Source organism: Geotrypetes seraphini, chromosome 8 (assembly GCF_902459505.1).
Source record: "Geotrypetes seraphini chromosome 8, aGeoSer1.1, whole genome shotgun sequence".
Taxonomy (NCBI): Eukaryota; Metazoa; Chordata; class Amphibia; order Gymnophiona; family Dermophiidae; genus Geotrypetes; species Geotrypetes seraphini.
This window is the reverse complement of record NC_047091.1, coordinates 39,608,747-39,634,726: the sequence shown is the minus strand read 5'-3', so window position 1 is coordinate 39,634,726 and position 25,980 is coordinate 39,608,747. Positions and strand designations below refer to the sequence as shown.

Sequence of the window (25,980 nt, the reverse complement as noted above, 5' to 3'; positions counted from 1 at the left end):
ATATCAGTTTCACAAACTTACACATTCACAAAAAGAGCACCATGCACATTAAACATCAGTGACTAATGAAAAGGGAATAAAACTCTACCAGAATAACCAGAATGTAACTATCTTTGCATAGTAATCCATTTCAACCGCATTTTACAGTCTCTTGCATCTTATCCTGTTCTATAAGTCACTCGCACTGTATTTTCACTGTATAAATATCTCCGCTGAATATGTACAGGCTCTTGCATGGTAAATCTGCATTGTATCTTCGCTATATAATCATATGTACAGTCCCCTGCATTGTAAACTGCGCTCAACTGCATAGCACATTTCCTTGCACTGTATCTTCGCTGTGTATGTACAGTCTCTTACATTGTAAACCACTCTGAACTGTTTGTGGTACTGCGGTATACAAAAATAAAGTTATTATTATTATTAATGCCTACATTGAGTTTTTTACACCAGCTCAAAGCTATGCATATCATTTTTTTAAAAAGTGCTTGTTTTGAACAGGGCTTTACATGATGGATTATGGGAGTCATTCTCCTTAATTCCAGCTAATTTATTTCCTCCTCCAAAATGAAGCCAAATAAAATGTATTGCCTCACAACTTAATTGGGCCAACTACTTGTAAACTCACTATTTACATGTATAAGTAATAACTCCACTTGGAAGAGACTGGGTCCATGGGCCCGATGCTCAAAACTTACCATGCCTCTGGAACACATTTGCCAAAGGATGTGGTAAGAGTGGTTAACATAGCTCTAGGTGCCTGGGACAATCAGGTCTTAGGATTAGTGGGGATGGGCGGACCCGCTATGCCTATGGACTGATTGATCCAGGCTTCTAGAGCCTGGGCCAATCAGGCCTTAGACTTAGAGGGGATGGGCTGGGAAGGGGCGAGCCTGCTTCTATTCGACGAGACGGCCCTGCCGGCTGGACGGCAGCAAGACCCGTCTGGCTGGCCAACACTTTAGAGGTTAGTTGGGGGGAGGTTAGTAGGGGGGAGGTTAGGGGGTGGTAGCGTGGGGAGGGGTCGTTAGCGTTGGGGGTCCGGAGGGGGTGTGGCTTTCCGGCAGGAGGGGTTGAGCACCCTCCTGCCGGCAATCGGGAGTTTCAGGGAGGGGCGGCGTTCCGGCAGGAGGGATTTGGCATCCTCCTGCCGGCGATCGGGAATTTCGGGGGGGCATTCCGGTAGGAGGGGTTGGGCACCCTCCTGCCGGTGATCGGGAGTGTCGGTGGGAGGGGCTACATTGTAAGCATCTCTTCCTCTACTAGGGAGACGCGTAGGGATGCCTAAGGCTCTTAGGCATCTTGCAGGCCTCCCTGGGCTTCCGGAGGCACCTTCAATCTAGGCAGCCTGCCTGGGGAGCATTTTTTGTTAAAACTGTGCATCCCGATTGGCTGATTAGACAGCTGTAGGACGCCTACAGCTGCCTAAAATCGGGATGCACTTTGCAGAATCAGAGCCTTATTGCACTAGATGAATTAGTACAAAGCATTTTTCCACAATGCTGAATAGACTATCTGGAAGGATTATGGGGAGAATGGTTATGATGTAATTAACTGTAGGGGAAAGTAACTCTTAATAGTCTCTAGATGACTCTAACATGACAGGAGGGACTATCTTGTAATTAAATTCTATATTTAATGATGTATTTCCTTAATATTATGATTAATGATCTCTTCCTCTGTTATCTCCCAAACGAAATTCCCAGATATTTAATAAAAAATTTGTCTCCATTAAAACTGTTCTATATGCCCTCTTGAAGGAATTTGTCAAATATGGGCAAATATTCAGACTTGTCTCAATACACCAGGCTTATGGGAAATATTCAACCAGGTCAGCGAGCAGTTTTATGACTGCTGCTGGATATTCAATGCTGGACACTGTTATTCAAAGTTTATTTTTGTGCAGATGACTGCCACTTAACTGGTTAAGTGCCAATATTCTGCCTAAACCGGTTATGTTAAACTGGCCAAGTGCTGACACCACTCCTGGACTGCCCACCCAGTTTTGGTGTAAGTGGTTAGTGCTGATAATCAGTGGCACTATCTGGTTAAGTGCTGCTAAATATATCCGTGAATAGTCCTACACAGGCGATTTAACCAGGCAGAGACCTCTCCTGCTTGGTTAAATCACTTTGAATATTAACATCTTTATATTGAGCAATATGGGAAATTTGTTCAATAAGCTCAAGAAGATATGAGATCAAGGAAGGTATAAGAATTAAAACATTATCTGCATATAGTGATAATTTATAGTACTTAAACTTATAATTAAAAACCTAGATTTTTTGGGACTGTCTAATGGCCAGCTCCAGGGATTCAATAGCCGGACTCAATAACCAAATCAAATAAAAGTGGAGAAAGGGAACAATCTGTTGGATCACAATGGATAGTTTAATGAGGGAAGACAATCTCTGTTTTACTAATGCTTGTAGAGTTTTACTAATGTATGTAGAGTTTGTGTGTGTGTGTATGCCTTTGAGAAACCACTGACCCATGGCTGTATGCATAGTGAGGAATCGTCCCTGTGATGTTTCAAGGCAGAGTATAGGGGTGGTTTGACATTGCCTTCTCCTGTGCAGTGTGTGGCTCCACTATGTTGCTGCTACCCAATGTGGGGCCCTGCAGCCTTTGGCACCTGGTGTTCTCCAGTGGTCCCCCATCCAGGTATTGGTTGTGCCTGAACCTGCTTGGCTTCTGATAGCAAGATCAGGCCTACCCAGGACAGCCAGGCTGTAGGCCTATAGAGTTTGTGCCACCATCCAAATAAAATTGGAATGAGAGGAGCAAATTCCTATGTGGTCATCTTAGTTGGAACTCACTGACCCCAACCCCCTACCCCACACCCCCACCCCCAATTTTTGTCTGTGTTGTATTCATGCTTTATATACATCAGTATAATGCCTGCATGGTCTCTGATGACGATCAGCACAATAGCATCCTGGTGGTCCAATTTACTTATAAGGATTTTAAAAACTTTTTTGGTTCATTTCTTTTGGACTTACATTTGTTATCCCTTCTTCTTGTTTTTCTCCCGACCTCTTCTCTTTCCTTAACATTACATTGTAGTTCTCCCTTTTCCCTTTTCTACCTGTTTGTTTAGTCTTTTCATAAATTATCCAGATGTTTTGTTTGTTGTTAATTGTTTTGATATACTATTTGCATTACCCTAATTTAATTGTACAACCACATGATAAGATGGTATATCAAATTTTTAATAAACTTGAAACTTAAACTTGATTCATAAAGGTGGAAGAAGGAGGAGTCTTTAGAAATGTTAAGGATTAATAGCTCCTTGGAAGTGAAATAAAAATTGGAACACGAAAGGGGGGACACAGTGATTCAATTTGTTTTAGCTGCCAGTTGAGTTATGTAAAATAATTTATTAATACTAGTATTAAAAACCTGCCAAAATGGAGAAAAATGACTGCTGAGAAGAGTTAAATCTTAATGTCTTTAATAGAAGCTTACGGTAGGTTGTATACAATACTTGTTGCCATGGGAATGGAGCCTGGCTTTAATCAGGCTGGGTTGCCCTTCATTAATTGTGTTATTTGTTCACCTCCGCTTCATATTGACAGCAAGCCCTGGTCTCCAAAATAGTCAAGCGCTTAACATATTCAAACAGCAAACCAACACAGCTCAACACATGGTGAAAACCCAGACTGTGGGAATCCAGTTCTCAAGAAATGGCTATCACTCCTGCTCTCCAGCACCTCCAAGTATAGCACATATAATACTGCTGCCATAGTACCTCATTCTACTCAAACTTCCAAACCCTATACACTCTTCTCCCAGTGCCAGCATGTTCAGAAGTAATTTGCTGTTTAGTAACTTCTACATTAGTGTCCCGCAAACTTTTTGTAGTCACAGAAAATCCTGGAGAAGGACCGAGATTGTCTTGCAAAGTTACATGAGAAAATGGAGTAGATTCTGCGCCGTTCACGGAGGAGAATGTTTATGAGCAACTTGAAACCTGCTTTTTTAAATTACGTATTATTCGATCTCTAACTTCTGTACTAGAAACCAGTTCAATCATTATTCTGGTTCATTCATTAGTAATTTCCCATTTAGATTACTGCAATTCACTCCTTAATGGTCTCCCTCAAAAAGAAATCAGACGCCTACAACTAATACAAAATACTGCAATAAAACTTATATATAAAATAGGTAAATATGACCATGTCACTCCTCTTTTAAAAAAAGAACATTGGCTCCCTGTCACTCATCGCATCACCTATAAAATTATCTTACTCTATCATCTGCCCTCGTTCTTAGATAAACTTCTTATTCCTCAAAGTTCTCCACGCACACTAAGATCAACCGACCAAAAACTTCTTTTCATCCCCTCCTTAAAAGATTTCTACTATACACGGAAAGTAAACTTCGCAGTAACTGCACCTACTCTTTGGAACTCCCTACCACAGCATCTCCGTGATGAACTTCGACTTGACAAATTTAAGACTGGTCTTAAAACTCTCCTATTCGGTGATGCATTTAATAATCATTAGAACTATTATTCTTTTTCTTCCTTTTCACAACAATCTCTTTGACAAAGCAACCCCTCCCTTTATGTACTACCCAACCCCTACTATCTCCTTTCTTCTTCTTTAATATGTAACTTTACCCATCCCATTATTCTACCCTCACATTCCAGTACGTCTGGTAATTGTTTGTTTGTTTGTTTTATTATATGTTCACACATTTTTATTTTGCTAAGTTTTCCCTATCTTTTTAATTCGATTGTTAACCAGCTAGATATTAATTTGATGGTTGGTATATCAAAATCAATAAAACTTGAAACTTGAAAAACTAAAGATGGACAAAGCGATGGGACCAGACGGGATCCATCCCAGGATACTAAGGGAGCTCAGGGAGGTTCTGATGAGTCCTATTAAAGACTTGTTCAACAAATCTCTGGAGACAGGAGTGGTTCCTAGAGATTGGAGGAGAGCGGATGTGGTTCCTATTCACAAAAGTGGTCACAGGGATGAAGCAGGAAACTACAGGCCGGTGAGCCTCACTTCAGTTGTTGGAAAAATAATGGAAGTGTTGCTGAAAGAAAGGATAGTGTACTTCCTTGAATCTAATGGGTTACAGAATCCGAGGCAACATGGCTTTACAAAAGGTAAATCGTGCCAAACAAACCTGATAGGATGCTTGTGCCAGAAGACGTACGAGGAGAGACTGGAAACCCTGAATATGTATACCCTAGAGGAAAGGAGGGACAGGGGAGATATGATTCAGACGTTCAAATACTTGAAGGGTATTAACATAGAACAAAATCTTTTCCAGAAAAAGGAAAATGGTAAAACCAGAGGACATAATTTGAGGTTGAGGGGTGGTAGATTCAACAGCAATGGAATGTGCTCCCGAGAGAGGTGGTGGAGAGAAAAATAGTGACTGAGTTCAAAGAAGCATGGGATGAACACAGAGGATCTAGAATAAAAAAATAATATTAAATATTGAACTAAGGACAGTACTGGGCAGACTTGCATGGTCTATGTCTGTATATGGCCGTTTGGTGGAGGATGGGCTGGAGATGGCTTCAATGGCTGGGAGGGTTTAGATGGGCTGGAGTAGGTTTTAACAGAGATTTCGGCATTTGGAACTCAAGCACAGAACCGGGTAGAGCTTTGGATCCTTGCCCAGAAATAGCTAAGAAGAAAAAATTTAAAAAATTTAAATTGAATCAGGTTGGGCAGACTAGATGGACCATTCGGGTCTTTATCTGCTGTCATCTACTATGTTACTATGTAAACTCTGGGCTGTGGCTGCAGGACATCCGGAAATGCATATGTGTGATGATGTCACACACATATGTAATGTCATCATGTCAATGTCTGTGCATGTGCAGACACCCTCCAGATGGGGCCCCGAGCCTGCTAACCCTACACTGGGGGGGGGGGGGGTGTACTGAAGGAGGCATTAGTTCAGGCTGACTGACTACAGGACATGCCTCTCGCCATGAGAGGCACGTCCTATAAGCAGTCATCCGGCACCTGTGCCTCTTCTCCTCGCCGGCATCTCACGGCACACCCAGAATCTTGCCACGCACACTAGTGGCACACAGTTTGTGGATACGCTATTCCACTTGCTAAGAATAACAGGTTCCAGAAATCCTTGACATGCCATTGGGATCTCTGTGTTTTTCTTATAGATACAGTTTTTGCCTCTATTAGGCCACCCAGTCAGTAGCACATGCAGTCTCCTCTGTATCAGAAAAACCTCTGTGCATGTGATTAAGAGGCATGGAGTATAGAGCCCCAGGCATGCACTGCTGAATGACCTGACTGGTAAGGACACTAAGATCAACAGAAAGGCAACATGTAATGTTGGTGCAGGCGCTTTCCATTATGAATGTATCTGAGTTATTGCTTTGACATAAGACAGTACACAAATATTTCCTTTATAAATGAATTGTATATTTTAGAGATTACTATCTAACAAGAAGGCTTGTTCCCATGTCAGAATCTTGGTATTGATGACTCTTTCGGAGAATTAAAAGTAAATTTCCATGAGCTATTTTACTTTTGCCAAAAATGGTTATGTATTAACAGTCAGTTATTTGTCTGCCTGGTCGGAGCAGTGTGGGTTGTTCTTTCCATGGGAGCTTATTCAAGATAATCCCTTCCTGAGGAAGCACTTTTGTCGCGAAACTCGAGTCGAAGGAAGACTTGTGTTTTTCAGCTTCCAGTAGCTTTTTAACAAGATGCACGAGCACTTTAAGACAGAGTTGCCTGTTACGTGACCATCAACTGCGAGTTTCCACCATAAGAGATAAGTCACTGTGTTATTTATTACAGAGTGAGGTTACTAAGATATATGGTGGTACAGACACTAATAGTACTTTGATGGTCTGATGGCAATCTGTGTTTTGTTTTATACACTTGAACACGATAGGTTGTGGGTCTGAGCACTATTTATATATTGTTGTAATAATTGATATAATAATTATAATATTGTGATGGTAATATAGTTGTTGATTATATATCACAATTAAATATTATTATTGTTCCCAATGTGTAGTTAAATTATGTATTAACAGAGCCAGCCTTAAGCAGGGGCGACAGGGATGGTCGCAAAGGATTCTGTGCTCCTAGGGGCCCTGCGTTTAACTGAGTTAGCTTTGCTGACCGAAAGTTAAAGCTTCTTTTCGTTTTCCAACTCTATCCCCCTCCCCCTTGGTTCTGTCACTAAGATTACAACAGTAGTTGAAGATTTAAAGAATTAGGTTTAAATAAAAATATAATTGCCACCTCATTGTAACTTTTAGGTCTTGGGGAGGGAGGGGAGGTTGGCCACCAAACTGGCCAACACAGAGCAATTGCTAAGGCCAGCCCTACATTTTGAGGTTAGTTTTCCCTTCTCTCCACCTCACCCCAAAAATGTAACATTTTAATTTAATTGGCCTATTTTGATGTTCTCTTTTCATTTTATTCCTTTTTGTTAATTTTGTGTTATTTCATGCTCTTTCTTAGATTTGTATACCTCTTGTTACAATGGGTCCAGATTTTAGTTCTGGAAAATCTGGTAACCCTACCTGTACCTGCGAGTAGCCCTTCACTTTTTGCTGGGCTCACTCAGTTGTAGCAAGACTCCTGCTCAGTGGAAGTCTGATATGCAGAATTCAGTTGCTCTCTAAACTCTAGAGAGTTGCGCGGGGACAGAAATCCCACCCGTCCCTACCCGTCCCCACCAAAGTCCCACCTGTCCCCACCCGTCCCCGTGAGGACTCCCACCCATCTCCATGAGAAATCCCTCCATCCCCACCCGTCCCCGCGAGGAATCCCCTCCGTCCCTGCCCGTTCCTGAGAGGAATCCCCTACGTCCCCGCCCGTCCCTATAAACTTCAGAAATAGTTATTTCAGCTAATTATGCTACTGAATTAAAGGTGTCAGGTCAAAAGCGCGCCGGGACAAAGGTGCGAGCAGACAACTGAGCGCAGCGTGGAGGTGCGTGCTGAAGAAAAAGACTGTTTTTAGGGGCTACGATGGGGGTGTGGCCCACTTTACTTAATACAGATCGCGCCGCGTTGTGGGGGCGTTGTGGGAGGTTTGGGGGGTTGTAACCCCCACATTTTACTGCAAACTTAACTTTTTCCGTTTTTAGGGAAAAAGTTACGTTTTCACTAAAATGTGGGGGGTTACAACCCCCCAACCCCCCCACAACGCCGCTGTGATATGTATTAAGTAAAGTGGGGGGCTCCCCAACAAAAACCCCCGTCGCAGCCCCTTAAAAACAGTCTTTTTCTTCGGCGCACGCCTCCGTCTTGCGCTCAGTTGTCGGCGCGCGCCTTTGTCTTCTGCGTTACTGTCTATGAACCGAATTAAAGGCTCTGGTAGAAAACCATTTAAAAATAAGCAAAAAGACTTTATTAATATGGAAATATTAATTGGGAAGAATACATACTTTGTAAACGGGTTTCTACCAGAGCCTCTAATGTTTATAAATTTTTATCAACACAACTAATATACTACTTTATCCTGAAGCAAAAAAAAAAAAGAATTTTTTTCCTACCTTTCTTGCCTGGTTTCTGCTTTCCTCATGTTCTCATTCAATTTCTTCCATCTACTGTCTCTCTTCTCTCTGCGTCTTCCATTTGCTCTGTTTCTGTGCTCCCCCCATAGTCTGGCATCTGTCTTCTTCCCTGCCAGTGTCTTCTCCCCACTCTCTCTTCCCCATTTCCTTTCAGCGTCCTTTTCCCCCCCCATCTTCCCCATGTTCTGTCAGGCAGCATCCTTCTCCCCCCTCTGCCTTCCACATGTGCTTTCAGTGTCCTTCTCCCCCCTGTCTTCCCCATGTCCTTTCAGCGTCCTTCTCCCCCCATCTTCCCCATGTCCTGTCAGCATCTTTCTTCCCCCTCTGACTTTCACATGTGCTTTCAGTGTCCTTCTCCCCCCTGTCTTCCCCATGTCCTTTCAGCATCCTTCTCCACCCTCCCATCCTCCCCATGTCCTTTCAGTGTCCTTCTCCACCCCTTTGTCTTCCCCATGTCCTTTCAGCGTCCTTCTCCCCCTCTGTCTTCCCCATGTGCTTCTCCCCCCTCCCGTCCTCCCCATGTCTTTTCAGCATCCTTCTCCACCCCTTTGTCTTCCCCAGTGCTTTCAGCATCCTTCTCCCCCCTCAGTTTTACCCATTTCCCTTAAGCGTCTTTTCTTCTCCACTCCACCTTTCCTCCCTTTCTCCCTCCCTGCCCCTTACCTTTGTGGCGCTTCCCCACCCGCCAACAACAGAACAGGCCCGGTCGGACAAACCTCCCTGCCCTGTAGCCGCGGATCTAAATTACCTTCTTACAGCAGCTGGAGTATTGAAGCTGCTGTAAGAAGGTAATTTAGATTCGCGCTTACAGGGCAGGGAGGTTTGTCAGCCAGGCCTGTTGTCGGTCGATCCAGGGAAGCGCCACAAAGGTAAGAGGACAGGACCGGCTGTGCACACTCCCCCCCCATGGCTGCACCTGGGGCGGACCGACCCACGCTTTGGTACGCCACTGCCTTCTCCCTACCTGCCCTGCCGCACACAGCCGACCGGAATCAGAGGAAGGGAAGGCTTTGCCTAAGCCCTCCCTCCGACGTCAGCACTGACATCTGGGAAGACTTCCAATTGGCTATGTGTGCTGCAGCAGGATAGGCAGAAAATGGAAGACGAGGCCTCGCAGCAGAGCAGGTAGGAAAGGCATTGAACCCCGCAGGATCCCCGAGAGCACGAGGGGCATCCCCACGGGATCCCCGCGATCCTAGGAGGCATTCCCACGGGATCCCCATGACCCGAAAGAGGAAACCCGCGGGATCCTCGCGGGTCCCGCGGGATTCCCGTCGTTCCCGTTCCCGTGCAGCTCTCTACTCTGGATATATTCACATGGTTCCCCACAGAGTTAGTGTCTATTCTAGTCTTTCCAAAATACACAGGTAATCAAGCTTCTCTACCAAAAATTCATTGTACAATTATAGGCATGCACTAGCTTGCTCACATGCTCTTTGCTGATTCAACTATTGCTTCTGTTTGGGTCTATAGTTCCCAGCATGCATGCTCAACAGGGTTCTGTTAAATCTCTCATGCCTGTGGGTCTTCCTGAGGCAGTGACGTACCCGGGGCCCATCATTTTTTGGCACCCCCCCATCTGTACGAAAAACATGATTTTTAGTAACAAGCCACACGTCACACATGAGTACCTAGGAAAAGGCAGCATCTTACATATGCAGTGAGCAGTACAACATCAATATACCCATTGTAAAACTAAACAAGCCAGACTATCAATCCTATATGTCAATCCTAACAGAAAACCATGTCTTTCGAACACATAGAACACAGAAAACACCTTCGCCTAGTATGGAATACGGTATGTCATCACAAACTAACCCCTCCCTCTTTTACAAAACTGTAGTGTGGATTTTAGCCACGGTGGTAACAGCTCTGACGCTCATAGAATTCTGAGCATCAGAGCTGCTACCACACCGGCTGGCGCTAAAAACGCTCCACAGTTTTGTAAAAGGGGGATAAAATAGAAATACATAGACAAAGGTTAAATCGAACCAGCAAGAAGCTGGACTCTGCATACAATGCAACACCACAGAAACAGTGACACATGTCTCCTAAAGCAATAAATAAATAAATAGAAAATTTTTTCTACATTTGTCTTCTCTGGTTTCTGCTTTCCTCATCTTCTTGTAACTCTCTTCCTTCCATCCACTGTCTGCCATCTCTCTGCACCTATATGGTATCTTTTCTCCTTTGATGCCCCTTCCAGAAATTATATGCCTCCCCCTTTCATCTCTCCTTTCACCCCCATTGGTCTGGCATCTCTCTCTTCTCCTTCCCTCTCCCACACCTCTCTTCTGCAATCCCTTTTTTCCCTCATTTTCCTTTCTCAATTTATTTTCTGCATCCATCTAGATTATGTTCTTACTACCCTCTCATCAATTTCCTTTTTTACTGTCTACCTACAGCTCCCCACCTCTTTCCCTCATCCCCTCCAGTATTTCCCTAACTCAATCATTTTCCCCCATCAAGTGCCCTCCTTTTATTTATCCCCTCCTTCCATCATCTGCCCTCTTCTCTCTCCCCACTTCCATCATCTGCCCTCTTCTCTCTCCCCACTTCCATCATCTGCCCCTTTTCCCCACTTCCATCATCTGCCCCTTCTCTCTCTGTCCCCCACTTCCATCATCTGCCCTCTTCTCTCTCCCCCTTCTCTCCACTTCCATCATCTGCCCCTTCTCTCTTCCCCCCTCCTTCCATCATCTGCCCTCTTCTCTCTCCCCACTTCCATCATCTGCCCCTTCTCCCCACTTCCATCATCTGCCCCTTCTCTCTCTTTCCCACCACTTCCATCAGCATCTGCCCCCTTTCTCTCCCTACAACCCAATTCCATGCAGTATCGTTCTCCCTTATGTCTCTTTCCCTGCAATTCCATCAGCATCTGCCCCTTTCTCTCCCTCCACCACGCTTCCATACCACCCTGACCCCCTTTCTCACCCTTCACCATGATTTCATACCACCCTGACCCCCTTTGTCACCCTTCAGCATGATTCCATAGCACCCTGACCCCCCTTTGTCACCTTTCAACATGATTCCCTACCACCCTGACCCCCCTTTGTCACCCTTCAGCATGATTCCATAGCACCCTGACTTCCCTTTGTCACCCTTCAGCATGATTCCCTACCACCCTGACCCCCCTTTGTCACCCTTCAGCATGATTCCATACCACCCTGACCCCCCTTTGTCACTCTTCAGCATGATTCCATAGCACCCTAACCCCCCTTTGTCACCCTTCAGCATGATTCCATAGCACCCTGACCCCCCTTTGACACCCTTCAGCATGATTCCATAGCACCCTGACCCCCCTTTGTCACCCTTCAGCATGATTCCATAGCACCCTGACCCCCCCTTTGTCAAACTCCACACCCTGTCTTCCTTTCTGTCTCCATCCCAAAGATCACGCGATGACTGCTTCTGCTCCGATGGAAGAGGTAAGTGACGTCGGAGAGGGCTGGGTCGGCAGACGCAGTTAGTTGCGGCAAAATCCCGCGATGACTGCGGCTGCTGGTCCACCCCCCCCCCCCCTCCCCGACGTCACTTATCTCTTCCGAAACAGCGCAGTCATCGCGGGACCTTCTTCACTTCAGCCCGGCTACCAACTCTGCTCTAAGTACGGCAGCTGCGCTGAAGTGCCGGTTGAAGCAGCGCGGGAGGTTCCGGATCCGGCCGGCTGTGCTGCACCCCCTTGGAGCGTGCACCCGGGGCAGACCTCCCCTCCCCCCTTAGTACGCCACTGTCCTGAGGATAATGAATTGTATGTGACTTGAAGCATTTCTGCACTGTATCTGATGTAAATGCTCATGGTTAGATGTTAAACGCAGAATAGCCCGAAGGGAAGCTGCAACACAAACTAAATGCGAGATGAAAACAGTATAGTAGGCTGCAGATTGAGCAATCAGGCAGAGCCAAGTTTGAGAGGAAGCAGTTTTTTATTGGACCTCTTAATATATATGTTCATAAGCAGTATCTTGAAGGTTTCCCTTTGGTTTGGGCACCTACTAATTTGAAGTGTATAGTGGGAATACAGTGGAAAGTTCTTTGGAGCTTAGCAGAAAGGCTCTGGTTGAGATAACTGATGAACGTTTTACAAAACGGTCCCCACTGTATTTGCCTAGTGTTGGAGATTGAAAGTGATTAAAATGGTGTTGCAGTCTAATATTAATTATATACTAAATATGGTGCCTATACCTTATCTGGAAGAAAGGATCTTACATTTTTTTGTGGAAAAGTCCCCTAGAATTGTACTTAAGTTACTTAAAAAATGGAGAGGGGGGGGGGTTAATTTTCTGTATTTTAAATTGTATCATTATGCTTATTTGGTTTCTGCTGGAGTGGTTTGGTTCATGCCTGAAGGGATGAGAGCTTTCCTAGGTGGCTGCAGTTGGAGAGGGCAATTGTGACTCCATTTCATTTGTGTAGTTGGTTCACAGTGCAGGTGAAGTGTGTGGGGCCTCATTTTTTTTTGTAGGCAGTGGCACTGGTGTTAGTGTATAGATCTGTTTTTAGGATTCTGTGGCCTATTTCTGAATATATATCAATTTAGAATAATTTTGAGATTAGAGTACAGGAGAGTTATTAATTAGTCTGACTGGCAGAATTGGGGTGTTTGATATTTTTGTCAGCTTCTACAGGGTAGAGATCTTAAGAACATAAAAATTGCCACTGCTGGGTCAGACCAGTGGTCCATCGTGCCCAGCAGTTCGCTCACACAGCAGCCCTTAGGTCAAAGACCAGTGCCCTAATTGAGTCTAGCCTTACCTGTGTACGTTCTGGTTCAGCAGGAACTTGTCTAACCTTGTCTTGAATCCCTGGAGGTTACTTTTCCCTATAACAGCCTCTGGAAGAGCGTTCTAGATTTCTACCACTCTCTGGGTGAAGAAGAACTTCCTTACGTTTGTATGGAATCTATCCCCTTTTAACTTTAAAGAGTGCCCTCTTATCTCTCCACCTTGGAGAGGGTGAACAATCTCTCTTTCTCTACTAAGTCTATTCCTTTCATTAACTTGAATGTTTCAATCATGTCCCCTCTTAGTCTCCTCTTTTCAAGGGAGAAGAGGCCCAGTTTCTCTAGCCTCTCATTGTATGGCATCTCCTCCAGTCCCTTAAAATTTTTGAGGATTTGAGGAGGGATTATCATCTAGGGTCAAAGCATTACTTTCAGTGATTATAGCAGTATCTTGCAAACTTTTTTCCTGTCCCGGTACACTAAACTCAGGCCTGTGTTTGGAGGGCCTCTGTGCACCACAATGACATCACTTACATGTGTGACATCATTACGGCGATGTCTGTGCATGAATGGAGGCCCTCCAGACACAGGCCCTGAGCTTGGGAACTTCCAAAACCCAAACAAAATGCCAAGTTTTGGAAAAGCCTCTATCAGCTAACCCTGAAATTACTACATGGGGGGGAAGGGGAAGGGGAGCGTAGAGGAGGAAAAACGCCGGCGCCAGCTGACTCGCTTATAGGACATCTCTTGCAGCACTGGGTTATAGAGTTACCATATTTATGATGGAAAAAGAGGACACATGATTTCACCCCCAGCCCCACCCACATTAAATAATGGGAGCACAAAGCTATGTGCACAGTCTGAGCTATGAGCCGGCCTGCAAGCCCAACCAATTTGGCAGGACCAGCTTATAGGGAGTCCAGTGGCATTCCCCCAAACCCTTCATACCTCCTCGGCACTTCAATTCAGTTTTCTTCGGGCTACTGGCAGCTTAGTGAGGTGAGCCTGCCGCCTTCCATGCCCCGGAGGCTTTCTCTCTGCAGCAACTTCCTGTTCCCACATAGATGAGACACTGCAGAGAAAAGGCTTTCAGGGCAGGCCAAAGTGAGCAGACTCACCTCACTGAGCTGCCAGTGACCTGAAGAAAACTGAATTGAAGTGCTGAGGAGGTAAGAGGGGCCTGGGGGAGAGCCACCGGACTCCCTGAAGCCATCCCTACCAAACCCAGACAAATTGGGGAATTTTAAAAAAACGTCTGGACACCAGACAGTCCTCTAAAAAGAGGACTTGTCTGGGTTTTCCTGGACATATGGTAACTCTAAGTGTTAGGCTGAAGCAATGTCTGAGGGGTTCCAGGTTAGTAGGCTGGGCATGGAGAGGCGATGCTAGATTGCAGTACTTTTGTGTTAAGCTTATTGGGCAAGCCAAAAATACTTCTGTTGTGAATTGAATGGTTAAGGGTGCAAATTTGTGTGCTGTGGTGGAGAAGGCTTGGAAGCGTGATTTGGGAATGTGTTGGTGGGGAAATATGAAAAGTTTCTTTGGTCTAGGGTTTGCAGGCCTACTTCATCTGCATCTATCAGTCAGTCCTTGTATTATATTGCTCATATGGTGTTATAGACTCCTTATAAGGTGTCTAGATTATCTGAAAATGAGTCCAGCTTATGTTGGGTCTTGTAGATCAGATGTGGATACATTTAGGTTGGATGTGGATAGATTGTTTGCATGTTTAAATTTAAAACAGTTCTGGGATTTGGGAAATAAAAAGAAGATACTTTTGATACAGGCCTCCATGTCTGTGGAAAATCTTGGCTAGTAGAATTGGGTCCTCAGAAATTCTATAGTGCAATCAGTTCTTAAGTATCTATTGTTTAGTATCATCATGTAAACTCTTTGATACATATCTCCTGAACGTCTGTTACACGTGTTTTGGAGTTGTACACAGAGTCCTGATTGGTTCTGTATGTCATCTCTAATCACTTGTTAAATGAGGCACAGCCGTTAAAACTATCCAAAATAAGAAAAAAATAATACTCGCTGTCTGAAGTCTTCCCTATGATTTTCACATGGAACAACCACAATTATATACACAAAGACAAGTGGAGAAAAACAGACCTCAATCTTTTAGCTCAGAAACACTAAGAAAGTGCAAAATGAGCCACTATCATCACAGGTACTGAAAAAAAAAACCTCCACGTAGACATCATAATTTCACTGCTTTCAAACTTGTGCTTTCAAGAATCTTGTAAATAATGATAGCAGTCCAATTTTAGGAGGAGCTGATACCGGGAGTAACGTAACAAAAGAAATCTACTGAAGGGGCGTTTAATTTCCGAAAGGGTGACAATGATAAAATGAGGAAAATGGTTAAAAAGAAGTTAAAAGGATCAGTTGCAAAGGTTAGAACTGTAAACCAGGCGTGGATGTTATTTAAAAATACCATCATACCATCGTGGAAGCCCAGACCAGATGTATTCCACATATCGGCAAAGGTGGAAAGAAGAGGAAACGAGAGCCGGCATGGTTAAAAGGTGAAGTGAAAGTGGCTATTAGAGCCAAAAAAATCCTTTAAAAAATGGAAAAAGGATCCGAATGAAGGAACTGAAAGGGGCTATAGCTGAACTGCTCCAACTAATAGCCAATCTGTCGATCAAATTGGGAAGGATTCTGGAAGACTGGAAAGTGGCGAATGTTAGAGGTAGAGGTGCTGGTAAAGGATCGCATCATCGATCACCTAAACGGACACAATCTGATGATGACCAGCTAGCACTGATTCAGCAAAGGAAGATCTTGCTTGACGAACTTGCGGCACTTCTTTGAGGGAGTAAACAGGCAGATAGACAAGGGTGACCCGGTCGACATTGTATATCTGGATTTTATACTCTCTTTTGTTAAAAAAAGCCTTAATTCCGGCATTGTACCCAAATCTTGGAAAACAGCTACAATAATTCCCATAGTAAAAGACCACAAAATAAGTACTGAAGATCCTCTAAATTACCGCCCAATCGCAAATATCCCTTTTCTAGCAAAAATTACAGAAAAAGTAATCTTTAATCAAATATCAGAATTCGTTGAATCTACAAATGTTCTACACCCCAACCAAACTGGCTTTAGAAAAAACCACAGCACAGAATACTCATTAATAGGTCTTACTACCAACATTATACATAATCTAGATCATCACAATTCTGTCATTCTATTTTCTCTTGATCTTTCCGCTGCATTTGACACTATTGATCATTCTCTTTTATTAGACAGAGTTCAATCGGTATTAATGACATAGCCTTACAATGGTTCAATTCCTTCTTATCGGAACGGTCTTCTAGCGTCCAATTCAACGATACCAAATCTACACCATACTCACCTAGCTTTGGAATTCCTCAGGGTTCAATTCTTTCCCCCTTACTTTTCAACATCTTTCTCTCTCCTTTACTCAGTCTCAGCCAATCTATAGGCTTCTCCGCATATGCTTATGCGGACGATATACAATTATTACATCCATGTAATCCAGAAAACCCAAATGAAATAGCTCAAGTCAACGAAAAATTAGTCAAAATTAAAGAATGGCTCACTTATAATAAACTTGCTCTCAACATTTCAAAAACAAAGGTCCTACTTTTTCCTTCAAAACAAGGAATACAATTATCTTCTCCCTTTCTGATAGATGATATAACAATTGAATCAGTGACTTCACTTAAAATACTAGGAGTAATCATAGATGATAAGTTTACTTATCATGAACATGTCAATAACATTGTTAAAAGCTGCTTCTATCGTCTTCGTTTAATTCGTTCAATGACAAAATATTTAGAACCGCAATCCTTAAATATTCTAATGCACTCTCTTGTTATATCAAGACTAGACTACTGCAACTCTCTTCTACATAATATTACTCAAAAAGAAAAAAAACGTTTACAAATTGTTCAGAACATAGCAATCAAAATAATTCATAAAGGTAAAAAATACGACCACGTAACACCTCTTCTAATCAAATCACACTGGCTGCCCATAAATAACCGAATAATTTACAAAATAGCTCTACTGATTTTTAAAACATTAAATACTAATGAACCACAATTTATAGATCGTCTATTAATCCCCCATTCTTCAAATCGCTCTTTACGATCCGAATCCCAAGAATTATTAATGGTTCCCTCTTTAAAAATAGTAGGGACAAAACGCCACGATATTTTCTCTGTAGTAGCTCCTCTTACTTGGAATACTCTTCCTCTATATATCAGAAATAATAAAAACTTAAATCAATTTAAAACTAATTTAAAATCATTTCTTTTTAAACTCTCTTTTGATCTCTAAATTTACTTCATTGCCAATTTCTATTTTAGAACTTTTAATCCCTTCCTAATGTTTCTTCCCTCCCCTCTCAGACCACTCTCTCTCCCTTTTAGGGAAACAATATTTTTGTAACTTTTAGCCCTCATGGTCATTCCATATGTGTCATAGTTTGTTTATATTGTTTTGTGTGTCCAATTCCCTTTTGCTAAAGTAGTATTAAAATATTATTAATTTTACCTTTTTAATGTTCAATATTATATAACTTAGCAATGTTTGTAATATTTTGTTAATCGCTTAGTTTGTAATAAGCGATACATCAAATAAATTAAAACTTGAAACTTGAAACTTATATCTGGATTTTCAGAAGGTGTTTGACAAGGTCCCGCATGAACAACTACTTCAAAAAATTGCAAGCCATGGAATCAAGGGTGAAATACTCACATGGATTAAAAACTGGTTGGTGGGTAGGAAACAGAGAGTGGGGGTAAAAGGACAATACTCGGACTGGAAAAGAGTCACGAGTGGAGTGCCACAGGGTTCGGTGCTTGGGCTCGTGCTCTTCACCATATTTATAAATGACCTGGAAATTGGTACGACAAGCGAGGTGATTAAATTTGCAGACGATACAAAGTTATTCAGAATAGTGAGGACGCAGAAAGATTGCGAAGACCTGCAATGTGACATAAACACATTCGAAAAATGGGCCGTGACATGGCAAATGAGGTTTGATGTGGATAAGTGTAAGGTGATGCATGTCGGTAACAAAAATTTTTTACACGAATACAGGATGTCTGGTGTAGAGGTCTGAATGGGAACAGTGATCCCGCGGGGACCCCTCCCATGGGGATGGAACTGGGGTTCCTATTTTCCCGACTCGAGGCCTACCTTATTTCCAGTCCGGCACTGCGCTGAGCTCCGTCCGAGTCCTGACGAATCAGCAGCATGTCATGTAGGCATGGAGCTCATCACATAGGCAGTAAACTAAATACAGGCACACATTGGTTCAGCTGCAGCACAACAGGTCAATCACAAATGAACTCAGAGTTCTAAGGTTGTTTGTGATTGGCCCATTGTCCTGGAGCTGAACCAATGTGTGCCTGTGCTGAGCTTACTACCTGTGTGATGAGCTCCAGACTGGAACATTGCTTGCTTCTATGTCTCTTCGCAGCCCCGGCGTTCTCGGCCAGGTGAGTCCCATGCAGGCCAGGTGAGTCCCATGCAGGGAAGGTTTGGAATATTACTTCTGTTACAGGAGGGCGGCAATTGTCGCATTGATCTCAGACTGACCGTCTTCTCCCCCCCTTAGCAGCTCATAACAGGGTAAAATAGGTCCTTTACCGGGCAAAGTGGTGAAGGTGCTTGGCAGGAGTCAGGCGCTTAAAAAGACCTAATTTTGCCTTCCATTGCTTGCAAGTTAAAAATCAGAGTGGTATAACTGATGCCATGGAAAAAAAACAGGAGTGGATCAACTTCTTTGGTTGGCCTGGATTAAAGTAATAACCGTGAGCCTGCTGAGGGGGAAGAGAAGGAAAAGAAAGTTGTAATAGAGATGCCAAGTTATCCAGTTTAAGGCTGGAGGCTTTATACCCAGGTCTGGTTTAGCACTTACATCCCCAAGCAGTGTGAGATTTGTAATCTCTGATTCTACCCATTGTAATCGGTGCAGCACATGGATTATTACAAAAAATATTTTTTTATAGAGAGGAGGGGGTATTAAAAAAAGGAGGGGGGTGTTAAAAAAATGATTGTAAACTAAACTAAACTAAACCTTAGGTTTGTATACCGCGCCATCTCCGCAAGCGTAGAGCTCGGCACGGTTTACAGAATTAGGATAGAAAGGAACTCCAGAAAAAGAAGGGTAATAGGAAAGGAACTAAGAGGGTAGAGAGGGGTCAAGGTACCAATGTATTGTATTTTATTGTTGGTTTAAATGAACTAAAGCTTAAAAAAAATAAAAACTTTTAGGGGGGATGGACTGGGACGGAGGTGATTCCTTGCGGGCACGGGCGGGGATGGAGGAGATTCCTCGTGGGAATGGGTGGGGATGGAAGGATTCCTCGCGTGGATTGGTGGGGACCGCTGGGATTTTTGGCGGGGACGGGTGGGATTTCTGTCCCCGTGCAACTCTGTAGTCTAGTGCAGTACTTGGAGAGACCCCCCCCAGGAAAGAGACTTGGGAGTAATGGTTGACAAGTCAATGAAGCCATCTGTTCAATGCGCGGCAGTGGCGAAAAGGGCAAACAGAATGCTAGGAATGATTAAGAAGGGGATCACAAACAGATCAGAGAAGGTTATCATGCTGCTGTACCAGGCCATGGTATGCCCCCATCTGGAATACTGCATCCAGCACTGGTCGCTGTACATGAAGAAGGACACGGTACTACTCGAAAGGGTCCAGAGAAGAGCAACTAAAATGGTTAAAGGGCTGGAGGAGTTGCCGTACAGTGAGAGATTGGAGAAACTGGGACTCTTCTCCCTTGAAAAGAGGAGACTAAGAGGGAACATGATCAAAAGGTTCAAGATAATGAAGGGAATAGACTTAGTAGATAAAGACAGGTTGTTCACCCTCTCCAAGGTAGGGAGAATGAGAGGGCACTCCTTAAAGCTGAAAGGGGATAGATTCTGTACAAACGTAAGGAAGTTCTTCTTCACCCAGAGAGTGGTAGACAACTGGAATGCTCTTCCGGAGTCTGTTATAGAGGAAAACACCCTCCAGGGATTCAAGACAAAGTTAGACAAGTTCCTGCTGAACCAGAATATACACAGATAAGGCTAGACTCAGGGCACTGGTCTTTGACCTTAGGGCCACCATGTGAGCGGACTGCTGGGCATGATGGACCACTGGTCTGACCCAGCAGTGACAATTCTTATGTTCTTAAGAAAATAAGAAGAAACATAAGCACTGGCAAGTTAGATGCAAAGCATTGATAAAGACAGCTAAGAAAGAATATGAAGAAAAACTTGTAAAAGAGGCAAAAAACTCATAGCAATTTTTTTAGGTACATCAGAAGCAGAAAACCTGTGAGGGAATCTGTGGGACTGTTGGATGATCAAGGCGCAAAAGGAGCTCTCAGAGGGGATAAGGCCATATCAGAATGACTGAATGAATTCTTTGCTTCGGTCTTTATGGAAGAAGATGTAAGAGATCTACCTGAACTGGAAATGGTTTTCAAGGGTGATGAGTCGGAGGAACTGAAAGAAATCTCGGTGAATCTGGAAGATGTACTAAGCCAAATCGACAAGTTAAAAAGTGAGAAATCGCCAGGACTGGATGGTATACATCCTGGGGTACTAAAAGAACTCAAACATGAAATTGCTGACCATTAGTGATCTGTAACCTGTCGCTAAAATCGTCTGTATTACCTGAAGATTGGAGGGTGGCCAATGTTACAACGATTTTTAAAAAGGGCTCCAGGGGAGATCCGGGAAATTATAGACTGGTAAGCCTCACTTCAGTGCCAGGCAAAATGGTAGAAACAATTATAAAAAATAAAATTGTGGAACACATAGATAAACATGATTTAATGAGATGGAGTCAGCATGGGTTCAGCCGAGGGAGATCTTGCCTCACAAATTTGCTTGACTTCTTTGAAGGTGTGAAAAAACATGTAGATAAAGGTGAGCCAGTTGATATAGTATATCAAGATTTTCAGAAAGCTTTTGATAAAGTTCCTCATGAGTGGCTCCTGAAAAAATTAAAGTGTCATTAGAAGGTGGCAAAATTCAGTTATGGATTAGGAATTGGTTATCGGATAGAAAACATAGGATAGGGTTAAAGAGTCATTTTTCTCAATGGAGGAGAGTAAATAGTGGAGTGCCGTACTAGGACCGGTGCTATTTAACTTATGTATACATGATCTGGAAATTGGAATGACGAGTGAGGTGATTAAATTTGCAGATGACACTAAACTGTTTAAAGTTGTTAAAACGCATGTGGATTGTGAAAAATTGCAGGCAGACCTTAGGAAATTGGAAGACTGGGTATCCAAATGGCAGATGAAATTTAATGTGGATAAATGCAACGTGATGCACATTGGGAAGAATAACCTGAATCACAGTTACCAGATGCTAGGGTCCACCTTGGGGATTAGCGTCCAAGTAAAGGATCTGGGCATCATCGTAGACAATATGCTGAAACCTTCCACCCAATGTATGGCGGCAGCCAAAAAAATAAACAGGATGCTAGGGATTATTAAAAAGAGATGGTTAACAAGACTAAGAATGTTATAATACCCCTGTATCACTCCATGGTGCGACCTCATCTGGAGTATTGCGTTCAGTTCTGGTCTCCTTATCTCAAGAAAGATATAGTGGTGCTAGAAAAGGTTCAAAGAAGAACGGCCAAGATGGTAAAGGGGATGGAACTCCTCTAAAATGGTTAGGGCTCTTCAGCTTGAAAAAGAGATGACTGAGGGGAGATATGATTGAAGTCTACAAAATTCTGAGTGGAGTAGAACGGGTACAAGTGAATTGATTTTTCAGTCCGTCAAAAATTACAAAGACTAGGGAATTGCAGGGAAAATACTTTTAAAACCAATAAGAGGAAATATTTTTTCACTCAGAGAATAGTTAAGCTCTGGAACACGTTGCCAGAGGTTGTGGTAAAAGCGGATAACGTAGCTGGTTTTAAGAAAGGTTTGGACAAATTCCTGGAGGAAAAGTCCATAGTCTGTTAATGAGAAAGACATGGGGGAAACCACTGCTTGCCTTGGATCGGTAGGATGGAATGTTGCTATTGTTTGGGTTTTGGCTAGGTACTAGTGACCTGGATTGGACACCATGAGAATAGGCTACTGGGCTTGATGGATCATTGGTCTGACCCAGTAAGGTTATTCTTATGTTCTTAGATGAAATAGAAAGTGTTTCACTATCTGCTGTTTCGTTTGTAATTTTCTGCAATTACTGCCAAGTTTATTTAATTCTTTTTATATCACTCATTGAGGACCATCTGAGCGGTTTACATATAGATAATATTATAGGGTAGTTTAGATAACTGTAAGCCTGACTGGATTTTCAAGTCCATGTACACACAATCAGAGATACTTGAAAGGTGCAACATAACTAAGGTGACCATACATCCCGTTTTTAACGCGACTGTCCCTTCTTCAGATCCCCTGTCCCATTGTCCCCATGCACAGCTTCGGGACACCGAAATGTCCCGTTTGCAGAGACGGCGTTCCGAAGCTGTGTGTGGGGACAACGGGACAGGGGATCGCAGGAAAATGGGCTGTCTCCCTGCCCCAGGACCGGCATTAGTGGGGGAGCAAAAATGACAGGGGGGGCTCCCCCGACTGTTTGGTGAGGTCAGCTTCACTCCCTTCTACTCTCTCACTACCCTCTCGCCTGCAAGCAAACTGAACTCAGGCTGCGCGGCTCTAACACTGCACGCACTGGCTTCCCTTGCATCCGAAACAGGAAATTACATCATTCCTATTTTGGAGGAAAAGGGAAGCCAGTGCGTAGACCCAGTAGGCACGTGCCTAGGGCCTGAACCTGCCAGGAGGGACCACTGAAGACTCTGCAAACTCCCTCCTCTCCCTTTCTGCTCCTGTGGCATGTCTACCCAATCTGGTTGAGAGAGCTATGCTGCGCAGCACGTCGGAGCAGTCATATGAGTTTAGGCAGGAAGCCCATCACGGAGCACCTTCTTTGTTGCTGAGCTTCCTTGGGTCTGGGCCCTTGGCTGTGTCAGTGGAGGCCTCTCTGAGTACGTCCATAGGGGGAGTTCCTCTGTTTGGCGGTGGCCCTGCCTTCCCTCTATGTCATTGTCGGTACGGGAGGCAGTGTCGTTATAGTCAGTGTGTGCCCCATCTGGGGAATTGGAATGGAGGCAATTGGATTCCCACTTTTTCCCCCCACTTTCCACCGTCAGCCGGGCGGTCAGCCATGAAAGAGGTAGCGTTTGGTCTGGCGTCGGGGGAAGTTCTGCACTAGCTCAGTGATATTGTCGGGCCTCTCACATCTTTTCCGCCAATGCAATAACAAAATAAATGCCAGCAGCATGCATTATTTTGGCACATCAGAGGGGGGAGTAATCTTGGTTTGATCTTGGCATGGCCTCTTGGTTCTTGTGGCAGGGGAAGATGTGTTCCTTTAGTGACCTCAATCTTTTCCTTCTTGTGGCAGATGATGGAAGTGTGGACTGGAAAAGGGGGCAGATGGAAGTAGGGGGAACTTAAGGGAGAGAGAAAGGGGCAGATGATGGAAGTGGGGAGAACTGAAGGGGCAAATGATGGAAGTGGGGAGAATTTGTGCCATCAGTGTCAGGTGCATGTGGGAGGGCAGCAGCAGTGAAGAAGTGAGAGGCCTTCACCTCCTCACCATTGCTGCTGCTATCCCACATGCTGGATGGGGGTCATATGCTGGATGGGGGGGAGAAGATAGAGTTAGTGAGATAATGGAGGGGTGAAGGAAAGGGGTGGCAAGCTGTGAGTAGACACAGTGAAAAGAGGGAAACTGAGGACTGAAAAGTAAGAAAGAATTTAGACAGAGGCAGAAAATAAATTGAGAAGGAAGAACAGGAGGAAGGGAGCAGAAAGAGAGATTCCTGAGCAGGGGGGGGGGGAAGGGGAGGAGACAGATACCAATCCTGGGAGGAGGAAAAGAGGAAGGAGACAGATACCAGATCTGAGGGGAGAAAAGAGATATGCTAAAATTTGTTGGGAGGGAAGGAGGGAGGGAGGTGAGAAAGCGGCAGAGAAGGGGGGTGTGGTAGTTGTAAGCAGATTAGAAAGACTAGAGAGAGAAAGGCCTGGACCAAAGGGGAAAGACAGGAGGCAGATGCAGGACTATGGGAGGTTCAGACAGAGGGGGAGAGACCCCAGGGAAGACCAGGGAGATTTAAGATCATAACAAAGGAGGGAGACCTGGAACAATGAGAACCGACACTGGATTTGGGGAGGGTAACAGAGGGAAAAGAGAGAGAGACCTGGACCCAAAGGGGATGGGGCTGGATTGTGTAAGAAATGTTGGTTGCGAAAGAAAGAAAGATTGGATGCACAGTCAGAAGGAAATGCAATCAGAGACTCATGAAATTACCAAAGGTAGGAAAAATGATTTTATTTTAAATTTAGTGATCAAAATATGTCCATTTTGAGAATTTATATCTGCTGTCTATATTTTGCACTATATTTGTCTATTTTTCTAGTTACTGAGGTGACATTGCATATTTTAAAGTAATCTGCCTTGATATCTTTGAAAAAAACCTGAAATTCGTAAATAATTAACATTTTCTCTGTGTACAGTGTGTTTTGTGTTTTATTTTAAATTTTATGTTTACCATTATGAATTAATAAGATATTGTGTGTACATGAAAAATGAATGGATGAAATTGGGGGCTGGGGCAGGATTGGAGGTAGGGCTAGGGCAGGATTGGGGCGGGGTTGAATAGTAATAGTGTCCCGTTATGATAAAAAAAATAAATGGTCACGTTAAACATTACTCTTAATTCCTTCATAAAGCCTGAGCCGTATTACTTCACGGGCTCAGGAAAGGTCAATAAACTCTTAGGCCTAGATGAACTAAACATGGTTGTTAAGACCGGGTGGGATACACTGGGAGGAGCCTAAGGCCATGATTGACTAAGGTGCTTAAGGCTCCTCCCCTAAGGCCCAGGATGAATCAGGAAGGGAGAGGCGGGCCTGTTACAGGAGGGACTGGGCATCCCCCCTGCTCCCTTCTACAAAATAAGTGAACTCCTTCATTCTCCAACATGAAATCGGGGCAGGGAAGAAGAGGTTTGCTCTGCCCCTGTCTGCAAGCTTAGAGTTCAAATCCTAGCCACCCAGGTATTGCACTAGTGATTTGTTTGTATATATTAGATAAGAGATGGTAATCTGTGTGCTGATTTTTCTCTTTAGACAACAGTAGCTGATTCTTGTATATGTCCTGTCGGAGATATGCCATATTGTAGCCCAGCCCCATTTTATGTGTTCTGAATCACCAGAGCCTTAACAACAGCACCAAGAGGGATGAAAAATGCTGTGGCTAATCCTGAACTGTGTAAGCTTTTTATGCAACTCTCCTCTACTCACTGCACTGCCATTCAAACTCTTGGATAGAGTTTGATGGCTCTTGCCCAAAGAATTCATGGTTGACAAAATACTGTATTAAGCATCGTTTGATCACTTAGGAGGTTACAGAGCAGAGAACAGCAGACGGGGGCCATAAATTTGCCAAGATTTCTGTAGCAATTTGGCAGCAGCAGCCAAACTGCTTTTCATCTTTTTGATTTCAAATATTTTTATTAGGTTTTAACATATGAAAACATCAAAGGTAGTGATGATATAAAAACAAGGTCTGAACTGGACCATCCAATAGTACAAAATAGCAACTCGAATCAGAAGCAGTACAATGAATCAAATTAGATGTACATGATAGTCCAAAGATGGACCATAAGGTAGCCTGGAGAGGGAGATAGAAAGAAA

General features: G+C 43.7%; 1 protein-coding gene across 5 annotated transcripts in view; it reads left to right on the top strand.

The window, feature by feature from the left end:
• Positions 1–25,980, top strand: part of GPR4 (G protein-coupled receptor 4) — a 210,787-nt gene that overhangs the window by 132,286 nt on the left and 52,521 nt on the right. Inside the window, exons 1-2 of one of the 5 annotated variants that reach the window (XM_033957387.1) lie at positions 22,998–23,261; positions 25,414–25,555. The exons of 1 other annotated variant lie outside the window; for it this stretch is intronic. The gene's annotated coding sequence lies outside the window, so the exon portion shown is untranslated. Of the gene's footprint in view, positions 1–22,997; positions 23,450–24,323; positions 24,598–25,413; positions 25,556–25,980 lie in introns of those variants that run through there. 3 more of the 5 variants (XM_033957386.1, XM_033957385.1, XM_033957384.1) reach the window with 3 other exon arrangements.